Source organism: Anthonomus grandis, chromosome 5, assembly GCF_022605725.1.
Source record: "Anthonomus grandis grandis chromosome 5, icAntGran1.3, whole genome shotgun sequence".
Classification (NCBI taxonomy): Eukaryota; Metazoa; Arthropoda; class Insecta; order Coleoptera; family Curculionidae; genus Anthonomus; species Anthonomus grandis.
This window is the reverse complement of record NC_065550.1, coordinates 34,957,978-34,969,807: the sequence shown is the minus strand read 5'-3', so window position 1 is coordinate 34,969,807 and position 11,830 is coordinate 34,957,978. Positions and strand designations below refer to the sequence as shown.

At 31.7% G+C, this 11,830-nt stretch overlaps 1 protein-coding gene and 1 long non-coding RNA gene across 4 annotated transcripts in view; both read left to right on the top strand.

Annotated features, from left to right (window-relative positions):
* The window catches only part of LOC126736925 (uncharacterized), a 6,749-nt gene extending 303 nt beyond the window's left edge, over window positions 1–6,446 (top strand). The window contains exons 2-3 of the long non-coding RNA XR_007660829.1: window positions 1,669–1,853; window positions 6,297–6,446. This is a non-coding gene — a long non-coding RNA (uncharacterized LOC126736925). The remainder of the gene's footprint in view (window positions 1–1,668; window positions 1,854–6,296) is intronic.
* Window positions 1–11,830, top strand: part of LOC126736922 (semaphorin-2A) — a 713,174-nt gene that overhangs the window by 337,453 nt on the left and 363,891 nt on the right. The window lies entirely within an intron of this gene.

Sequence of the window (11,830 nt, the reverse complement as noted above, 5' to 3'; positions counted from 1 at the left end):
ACATCTCGTGAGAGTGAGGCAAAATCTGCACTTTTTAGTCGGCTTTTCGGATATATCCTTGTCTCAGTTTCTTAATATCCTCGGTATCAATTTAAAATTATGTTTTTCTATTGTACTATATTGAATTACGTATGAAAACACTAATTTTATAATAATTCTTTGCTTATTTTTAAAGTGCGTCCAGGATATAAGTCTTAGGAGAGGCAAAATCTCCACTTTTTGGTCCGTTTTTTGGATATATCCCTGTCTCAGTTCCTTAATATCCTCGGTATCAATTTAAAATTATGCTTTTCTATTGTAGTTTATCCAATTACGTATGAAAACAATAATTTTATAAAAATTCTCTGCTTATTTTTAACGTGCGTCCAGGATATAAGTCTTAGGAGAGGCAAAATCTGCACTTTTTAGTCGGTTTTTCGGATATATCCTTGTTTCAGTTCCTTAATATCCTCGGTATCAATTAAAATTATGTTTTTCTATTGTAGTTTATCCAATTACGTATGAAAACAATAATTTTATAAAAATTCTCTGCTTATTTTTAACGTGCGTCCAGGATATAAGTCTTAGGAGAGGCAAAATCTGCACTTTTTAGTCGGCCTTTCGGATATATCCTTGTCTCAGTTTCTTAATATCCTCGGTATCAATTTAAAATTATGCTTTTCTATTGTAGTTTATCCATTACGTATGAAAACACTAATTTTATATAATTCTCTGCTTATTTTTAAAGTGCGTCCAGGATATAAGTCTTAGGAGAGGCAAAATCTCCACTTTTTGGTCGGTTTTTCGGATATATTGCTGTCTTAGTTCCGTAATATCCTCGGTATCAATTTAAAATTATATTTTTCTATTGTAGTTTATCCAATTATGTATCAAAACACTAATTTTATAATAATTCTCTGCTTATTTTTAACGTGCGTCCAGGATATAGGTCTTAGGAGAGGCAAAATCTCCACTTTTTGGTCGGTTTTTCGGATATATCCTTGTCTCAGTTCCTTAATATCCTCGGTATCAAATTAAAATTATGTTTTTCTATTGTAGTTTATCCAATTACGTATGAAAACAATAATTTTATAAAAATTCTCTGCTTATTTTTAACGTGCGTCCAGGATATAAGTCTTAGGAGAGGCAAAATCTGCACTTTTTAGTCGGTTTTTCGGATATATCCTTGTTTCAGTTCCTTAATATCCTCGGTATCAAATTAAAATTATGTTTTTCTATTGTAGTTTATCCAATTACGTATGAAAACAATAATTTTATAAAAATTCTCTGCTTATTTTTAACGTGCGTCCAGGATATAAGTCTTAGGAGAGGCAAAATCTGCACTTTTTAGTCGGCTTTTCGGATATATCCTTGTCTCAGTTTCTTAATATCCTCGGTATCAATTTAAAATTATGTTTTTCTATTGTACTATATTGAATTACGTATGAAAACACTAATTTTATAATAATTCTTTGCTTATTTTTAAAGTGCGTCCAGGATATAAGTCTTAGGAGAGGCAAAATCTGCACTTTTTAGTCGGTTTTTCGGATATATCCTTGTTTCAGTTCCTTAATATCCTCGGTATCAATTTAAAATTATGCTTTTCTATTGTAGTTTATCCAATTACGTATGAAAACACTAATTTTATAATAATTCTCTGCTTATTTTTAAAGTGCGTCCAGGATATAGGTCTTAGGAGAGGCAAAATCTCCACTTTTTGGTCGGTTTTTCGGATATATCCTTGTCTCAGTTCCTTAATATCCTCGGTATCAATTTAAAATTATGTTTTTCTATTGTAGTTTATCCAATTACGTATGAAAACACTAATTTTATAATAATTCTCTGCTTATTTTTAAAGTGCGTCCAGGATATAAGTCTTAGGAGAGGCAAAATCTCCACTTTTTGGTCGGTTTTTCGGATATATTGCTGTCTTAGTTCCGTAATATCCTCGGTATCAATTTAAAATTATATTTTTCTATTGTAGTTTATCCAATTATGTATCAAAACACTAATTTTATAATAATTCTCTGCTTATTTTTAACGTGCGTCCAGGATATAGGTCTTAGGAGAGGCAAAATCTCCACTTTTTGGTCGGTTTTTCGGATATATCCTTGTCTCAGTTCCTTAATATCCTCGGTATCAAATTAAAATTATGTTTTTCTATTGTAGTTTATCCAATTACGTATGAAAACAATAATTTTATAAAAATTCTCTGCTTATATTTAACGTGCGTCCAGGATATAAGTCTTAGGAGAGGCAAAATCTGCACTTTTTAGTCGGCTTTTCGGATATATCCTTGTCTCAGTTTCTTAATATCCTCGGTATCAATTTAAAATTATGTTTTTCTATTGTACTATATTGAATTACGTATGAAAACACTAATTTTATAATAATTCTTTGCTTATTTTTAAAGTGCGTCCAGGATATAAGTCTTAGGAGAGGCAAAATCTCCACTTTTTGGTCCGTTTTTTGGATATATCCCTGTCTCAGTTCCTTAATATCCTCGGTATCAATTTAAAATTATGCTTTTCTATTGTAGTTTATCCAATTACGTATGAAAACAATAATTTTATAAAAATTCTCTGCTTATTTTTAACGTGCGTCCAGGATATAAGTCTTAGGAGAGGCAAAATCTGCACTTTTTAGTCGGTTTTTCGGATATATCCTTGTTTCAGTTCCTTAATATCCTCGGTATCAAATTAAAATTATGTTTTTCTATTGTAGTTTATCCAATTACGTATGAAAACAATAATTTTATAAAAATTCTCTGCTTATTTTTAACGTGCGTCCAGGATATAAGTCTTAGGAGAGGCAAAATCTGCACTTTTTAGTCGGCTTTTCGGATATATCCTTGTCTCAGTTTCTTAATATCCTCGGTATCAATTTAAAATTATGTTTTTCTATTGTACTATATTGAATTACGTATGAAAACACTAATTTTATAATAATTCTTTGCTTATTTTTAAAGTGCGTCCAGGATATAAGTCTTAGGAGAGGCAAAATCTCCACTTTTTGGTCCGTTTTTTGGATATATCCCTGTCTCAGTTCCTTAATATCCTCGGTATCAATTTAAAATTATGCTTTTCTATTGTAGTTTATCCAATTACGTATGAAAACAATAATTTTATAAAAATTCTCTGCTTATTTTTAACGTGCGTCCAGGATATAAGTCTTAGGAGAGGCAAAATCTGCACTTTTTAGTCGGTTTTTCGGATATATCCTTGTTTCAGTTCCTTAATATCCTCGGTATCAAATTAAAATTATGTTTTTCTATTGTAGTTTATCCAATTACGTATGAAAACAATAATTTTATAAAAATTCTCTGCTTATTTTTAACGTGCGTCCAGGATATAAGTCTTAGGAGAGGCAAAATCTGCACTTTTTAGTCGGCTTTTCGGATATATCCTTGTCTCAGTTTCTTAATATCCTCGGTATCAATTTAAAATTATGCTTTTCTATTGTAGTTTATCCAATTACGTATGAAAACACTAATTTTATAATAATTCTCTGCTTATTTTTAAAGTGCGTCCAGGATATAAGTCTTAGGAGAGGCAAAATCTCCACTTTTTGGTCGGTTTTTTCGGATATATTGCTGTCTTAGTTCCGTAATATCCTCGGTATCAATTTAAAATTATATTTTTCTATTGTAGTTTATCCAATTATGTATCAAAACACTAATTTTATAATAATTCTCTGCTTATTTTTAACGTGCGTCCAGGATATAGGTCTTAGGAGAGGCAAAATCTCCACTTTTTGGTCGGTTTTTTCGGATATATCCTTGTCTCAGTTCCTTAATATCCTCGGTATCAAATTAAAATTATGTTTTTCTATTGTAGTTTATCCAATTACGTATGAAAACAATAATTTTATAAAAATTCTCTGCTTATTTTTAACGTGCGTCCAGGATATAAGTCTTAGGAGAGGCAAAATCTGCACTTTTTAGTCGGTTTTTCGGATATATCCTTGTTTCAGTTCCTTAATATCCTCGGTATCAAATTAAAATTATGTTTTTCTATTGTAGTTTATCCAATTACGTATGAAAACAATAATTTTATAAAAATTCTCTGCTTATTTTTAACGTGCGTCCAGGATATAAGTCTTAGGAGAGGCAAAATCTGCACTTTTTAGTCGGCTTTTCGGATATATCCTTGTCTCAGTTTCTTAATATCCTCGGTATCAATTTAAAATTATGTTTTTCTATTGTACTATATTGAATTACGTATGAAAACACTAATTTTATAATAATTCTTTGCTTATTTTTAAAGTGCGTCCAGGATATAAGTCTTAGGAGAGGCAAAATCTGCACTTTTTAGTCGGTTTTTCGGATATATCCTTGTTTCAGTTCCTTAATATCCTCGGTATCAATTTAAAATTATGCTTTTCTATTGTAGTTTATCCAATTACGTATGAAAACAATAATTTTATAAAAATTCTCTGCTTATTTTTAAAGTGCGTCTAGGATATAAGTCTTAGAAGAGGCATAATCGCCACTTTTTGGTCGGTTTTTCGGATATATCGTTGTCTCAGTTCTTTAATATCCTCGGTATCAATTTAAAATTATGCTTTTCTATTGTAGTTTATCCAATTACGTATGAAAACAATAATTTTATAATAATTCTCTGCTTATTTTTAAAGTGCGTCTAGGATATAAGTCTTAGAAGAGGCATAATCGCCACTTTTTGGTCGGTTTTTCGGATATATCCTTGTCTCAGTTTCTTAATATCCTCGGTATCAATTTAAAATTATGCTTTTCTATTGTAGTTTATCCAATTACGTATGAAAACAATAATTTTATAATAATTCTCTGCTTATTTTTAAAGTGCGTCTAGGATATAAGTCTTAGAAGAGGCATAATCGCCACTTTTTGGTCGGTTTTTTCGGATATATCGTTGTCTCAGTTCTTTAATATCCTCGGTATCAATTTAAGATTGTCTTTTTCTATTGTAGTTTATCCAATTACGTATGAAAACACTAATTTTATAATAATTCTCTGCTTATTTTTAAAGTGCGTCCAGGATATAAGTCTTAGGAGAGGCAAAATCTCCACTTGTTGGTCGGTTTTTCGGATATATCCTTGTCTCAGTTTCTTAATATCCTCGGTATCAATTTAAAATTATGTTTTTCTATTGTACTATATTGAATTACGTATGAAAACACTAATTTTATAATAATTCTTTGCTTATTTTTAAAGTGCGTCCAGGATATAAGTCTTAGGAGAGGCAAAATCTCCACTTTTTGGTCCGTTTTTTGGATATATCCCTGTCTCAGTTCCTTAATATCCTCGGTATCAATTTAAAATTATGCTTTTCTATTGTAGTTTATCCAATTACGTATGAAAACAATAATTTTATAAAAATTCTCTGCTTATTTTTAACGTGCGTCCAGGATATAAGTCTTAGAAGAGGCATAATCGCCACTTTTTGGTCGGTTTTTCGGATATATCCTTGTCTCAGTTTCTTAATATCCTCGGTATCAATTTAAAATTATGCTTTTCTATTGTAGTTTATCCAATTACGTATGAAAACAATAATTTTATAATAATTCTCTGCTTATTTTTAAAGTGCGTCTAGGATATAAGTCTTAGAAGAGGCATAATCGCCACTTTTTGGTCGGTTTTTCGGATATATCGTTGTCTCAGTTCTTTAATATCCTCGGTATCAATTTAAGATTGTCTTTTTCTATTGTAGTTTATCCAATTACGTATGAAAACACTAATTTTATAATAATTCTCTGCTTATTTTTAAAGTGCGTCCAGGATATAAGTCTTAGGAGAGGCAAAATCTCCACTTGTTGGTCGGTTTTTCGGATATATCCTTGTCTCAGTTTCTTAATATCCTCATTATCAATTTAAAATTATGTTTTTCTATTGTAGTTTATCCAATTACGTATGAAAACACTAATTTTATAATAATTCTCTGCTTATTTTTAACGTGCGTCCAGGATATAGGTCTTAGGAGAGGCAAAATTTCCACTTTTTGGTCGGTTTTTCGGATATATTGCTGTCTTAGTTCCGTAATATCCTCGGTATCAATTTAAAATTATGTTTTTCTATTGTAGTTTATCCAATTACGTATGAAAACACTAATTTTATAATAATTCTCTGCTTATTTTTAACGTGCGTCCAGGATATAGGTCTTAGGAGAGGCAAAATTTCCACTTTTTGGTCGGTTTTTCGGATATATCCTTGTCTCAGTTTCTTAATATCCTCATTATCAATTTAAAATTATGTTTTTCTATTGTAGTTTATCCAATTACGTATGAAAACACTAATTTTATAATAATTCTCTGCTTATTTTTAACGTGCGTCCAGGATATAGGTCTTAGGAGAGGCAAAATCTCCACTTTTTGGTCGGTTTTTCGGATATATCCTTGTCTCAGTTCCTTAATATCCTCGGTATCAATTTAAAATTATGTTTTTCTATTGTAGTTTATCCAATTACGTATGAAAACACTAATTTTATAATAATTCTCTGCCTATTTTTAAAGTGCGTCCAGGATATAGGTCTTAGGAGAGGCAAAATCTGCACTTTTTAGTCGGTTTTTCGGATATATCCTTGTCTCAGTTCCTTAATATCCTCGGTATCAATTTAAATTTATATTTTTCTATTGTAGTTTATCCAATTACGTATGAAAACACTAATTTTATAATAATTCTCTGCTTATTTTTAAAGTGCGTCCAGGATATAAGTCTTAGGAGAGGCAAAATCTGCACTTTTTAGTCGGTTTTTCGGATATATCCTTGTCTCAGTTTCTTAATATCCTCGGTATCAATTTAAAATTATATTTTTCTTTTGTAGTTTATCCAATTACGTATGAAAACACTTATTTTATAATAATTCTCTGCTTATTTTTAACGTGCGTCCAGGATATAGGTCTTAGGAGAGGCAAAATCTCCACTTTTTGGTCGGTTTTTCGGATATATCCTTGTCTCAGTTCCTTAATATCCTCGGTATCAATTTAAAATTATGTTTTTCTATTATAGTTTATCCAATTACATATAAAAACACTAATTTTATAATAATTCTCTGCTTAGTTTTTAAGTGTGTCCTGGATATATGTCTTAGGAGAGGCAAAATCTCCACTTTTTGGTCGGTTTTTTGGATATATCGCTGTCTCAGCTTCTTAATATTCTCGGTATCAATTTAAAATTAAGTTTTTCTATTGTAGTTTATCCACATACGTATGAAAACACTAATTTTATAATAATTCTCTACCTATTTTTAAAGTGCGTCCAGGATATAGGTGTTAGGAGAGGCAAAATTTCCACTTTTTGGTCGGTTTTTCGGATATATCCTTGTCTCAGCTCCTTAATATCCCCGGTATCAATTTAAAGTTATGTTTTTCTATTGTAGTTTATCCAATTACGTATGAAAACACTAATTTTATAATAATTCTCTGCCTATTTTTAGAGTGCGTCCAGGATATAGGTCTTAGGAGAGGCAAAATTTTCACTTTTTGGTCGGTTTTTCGGATATATCCTTGTCTCAGCTCCTTAATATCCCCGGTATCAATTTAAAGTTATGTTTTTTTATTGTAGTTTATCCAATTACGTAAGAAAACACTAATTTCATAATAATTCTCTGCTTATTTTTGAAGTGCGTCCAGGATATAAGTCTTAGGAGAGGCAAAATCGCCACTTTTTAGTCGGTTTTTCGGATATATCCTTGTCTCAGTTCCTTAATATCCTCGGTATCAATTTAAAATTATGTTTTTCTATTGTAGTTTATCCAATTACGTATGAAAACTCTAATTTTTTAATAATTCTCTGCTTATTTTTAAAGTGCGTCCAGGATATAGGTCTTAGGAGAGCCAAAATCTCCACTTTTTGGTCGGTTTTTCGGATATATCCTTGTCTCAGTTCCTTAATATCCTCGGTATCAATTTAAAATTATGTTTTTCTATTGTAGTTTATCCAATTACGTATGGAAACACTAATTTTATAATAATTCTCTGCTTATCTTTTAAGTGCATCCAGGATATAGGCCTTAGGAGAGGCAAAATCTCCACTTTTTGGTCGTTTTTTTCGGATATATCCTAGTCTCAGTTCTTTAATATCCTTGGTATCAATTTAAAATTATGTTTTTCTATTGTAGTTTATCCAATTACCTATGAAAACTCTAATTTTTTAATAATTTTCTGCTTATTTTTAAAGTGCGTCCAGGATATAGGTCTTAGGAGAGCCAAAATCTCCACTTTTTGGTTGGTTTTTCGGATATATCCTTGTCTCAGTTTCTTAATATCCTCGGTATCAATTTAAAATTATGTTTTTCTATTGTAGTTTATCCAATTACGTATGAAAACACTAATTTTATTATAATTATCTGCTTATTTTTAAAGTGCGTCCAGGATATAGGTCTTAGGAGAGCCAAAATCTTCACTTTTTAGTCGGTTTTTCGGATATATCCTTCTCTCAGTTCCTTAATATCCTTGGTATCAATTTTAAATTAAGTTTTTCCATTGTAGTTTATCCAATTACGTATGAAAACACTAATTTTATAATAATTCTCTGCTTATCTTTTAAGTGCATCCAGGATATAGGTCTTAGGAGAGGCAAAATCTCCACTTTTTGGTCGGTTTTTGGGATATATCGCTGTCTCAGGTCCTTAATATCCTCGGTATCAATTTAAAATTATGTTTTTCTATTGTAGTTTATCCAACTAGGTATGAAAACACTAATTTTTCAATAATTCTCTGCTTATCTTTTAAGTGCATCCAGGATATAGGTCTTAGGAGAGGCAAAATCTCCACTTTTTGGTCGGTTTTTCGGATATATTCTTGTCTCAGTTCCTTAATATCCTCGGTATCAATTTAAAATTATGTTTTTCTATTGTAGTTTATCCAATTACGTATGAAAACTCTAATTTTTTAATAATTCTCTGCTTATTTTTAAAGTGCGTCCAGGATATAGGCCTTAGGAGAGGCAAAATCTCCACTTTTTGGTCGTTTTTTTCGGATATATCCTAGTCTCAGTTCTTTAATATCCTTGGTATCAATTAAAAATTATGTTTTTCTATTGTAGTTTATCCAATTACCTATGAAAACACTAATTTTATAATAATTTTCTGCTTATTTTTAAAGTGCGTCCAGGATTTAGGTCTTAGGAGAGCCAAAATCTCCACTTTTTGGTCGGTTTTTCGGATATATCCTTGTCTCAGTTCCTTAATATCCCCGGTATTAATTTAAAATTATGTTTTTCTATTGTAGTTTATTCAATTACGTAAGAAAACACTAGTTTTATAATATTTCTCTGTTTATTTTTAAAGTGCGTCCAGGATATAAGTCTTAGGAGAAACAAAATCCCCACTTTTTGGTCGGTTTTTCGGATATATCGCTGTCTCAGTTCCTTAATATCCTCGGTATCAATTTAAAATTATGTTTTTCTATTGAGGTTTATCCAATTACGTATGAAAACACTAATTTTATAATAATTCTTTGCTTATTTTTAAAATGCATTCAGGATATAAGTCTGAAAAGTGGCAAAATCTGGACTTTTTGGCCGGCTTTTTGGACATATCCCAGTCTCAGTTCTTTAACAAAAAAACCTCATAAATCAAGCTCATAATGACCAAACCTCCCCCCTTCACCAAAGAAAAAAAAACAACAACAGCAATTAATTTCCTTTAAAATTTTCCATACATAATACGTATCCGCACTCCGAATGATGCAGTTCAATGGGTTGATTTATTAAAGGAACACTTGCAAACCCAACTCGCGTGGAATATGAAATCAATCTAGTTTAAGGTTTCACAGTTGTTTTCGCCCCCGTACCCCCCTATTTGCCTCGTTTATGCAATGTTTTTGACACCCATGAATTAAATCGTTTAAATTGGAGCCTCGCAAAGTTGAAAACGTCGTCTGCAACTCGAACATCTCTTCGGTATAAATTAAGATAAATTATATCAACGGGGTAGAAGGGGGCGGAGCGTCGACTCTAAGAACTCATTATGCGCACAATTAAACTGGTTAATATTTTTGTTTACTTAATTGCTTTGCTGTTTTCGCCGGCTGGTTCGTTTTACTTCGCTTCATTAATCGGCTGTTAGTGGGGCGAGGGAGGCCTGGAATTATTAAAAAAAATTTAGGTAGTTGATAGTAATTATACATTAAGCTAAAACTATAATTTTTCTTCCAAGCAGTTGAAAAGCCTAAACTCAAGTAGTTCCTATACAAATGAGCACTCAACTACCTTAAATAAGACTTTTTTTCTGTTATTCAACTACTTGAAAAAAACGTAACTTTAATTGTTCGAAGCAGTTGAAGACTTAAAAACTGAAATAATTAAAATCGTCTGTCTAAATTAATTAATTAAATTCGTCCAAATTTTACGAATATCCAACTGCTTAGGATGGTTTTCAACTGCAATACGCTTTATTTCTATAGAAATCAGGCAGTTTTGTAATTTAACATATATATGGGAGTTTCCCCTTTAAAATGTAAATCAATCTATTTTACTGATTCAGGTTAACAATAATAAATCCGCCTTCCAAGTTCCAAGCCACCGATAAAATATCTTTTAAATTTAAAGTTTAAAATTCGCAGTGAAGGCCTCTTATTTACCTGCTGCAGCAGCAGGAGCAGCAATAACGGCAATACAAACCCGTAAAACCGTGGCCCGTTTACAAAGCAACAAACCGGAATTTATTTTACATTTAGCCATAGATATTCGTTATCTTTTCGTTTTAACGTTGTTCGCGCACCGGTTATATCTATGTATATACGTACGTGCGGGCCGGGGGTAACCCTTAGTGTTGTTTCGCTACTTGAAAATCTGCCCCGGCAAATTGATTTTTAATACGCGGGCTTCCTACCCGGTGCAATTATAAAGCTGTCCGGGGCCTTTTCGGATTTTCTTCTTGTTTATCGAGGTTCCGGGTTTTATATTGAAAAATCATGAAAAGGGTGGAATTTCTTGTTTCGTTTTTTAAGGTATCGAGATACGAAGAATTTGAGGCAATAAAACCTTATAGTGAGCAAATAAACCATACGGGTAAAAAAAATATCTAGGGGATCGTAGTAAAATAACTAGGGGTTTCTAATTATTTCCAATCAAAACGGCACACAGGCTTTATATCAAATCAGAGATGTACAGAATAAAATTATGTTTAATTTTTACCATTTAGCTTGCATTAAAATTCATAGCAATCACCTATTATTATTATCGTATTGCAACTTTGGGAATTTAGATATTTTTTAAGTGTGCTCTTAATAAATAAATAAAATTAAATTTTATAATCAGTCAATAATATTTTTGTCACATAAATCAAATCTTGCTGATTGATTTCTAAGGTTTTAACATGGTCGACGTGCTCCTCAAGGGTTTCAGACTTATGGGGTCTTCCAGAAATAATGTCCAAAGGTAAACGAAGTTCATCACCGTAGACAACTTTTGCCGGGCTTTTTCCAGTTGACTTGTGGATAGAAGAACGATATGGCAATAGGAATGGTTGTATACAAGTATCCCAGTCGGTTTGCTTAGAGTTTACCATCATCCTCACATAGGTTTCAAATGTGCGGTTAAATATTTTAACCATTCCATCAGACTGAGTCTTATTGATTCCCAGCAACTGGCATACTTGTTGGAATATTTATGACTCAAAGTTCCTTCCTTGGTCTGAATGTATCTCTCTGGGTACACCAAATCGACAAATCCAGTTTTGGAACAGCACTTCAGCTACTGTCGTTGCTTCTTGGTTTGGAATCGGATAAACCTCGGGCCACTTACTAAAGTAATCCATAGCAACAAGAGCATATCGGTTTTCGGAGCTACTAGTAGGAAAGGGTCCTGCTACGTCTATGGCAATTCGTTCAAAAGGTGCACCAACAAGATACTGCATCATCTTTCCTCTTGTCC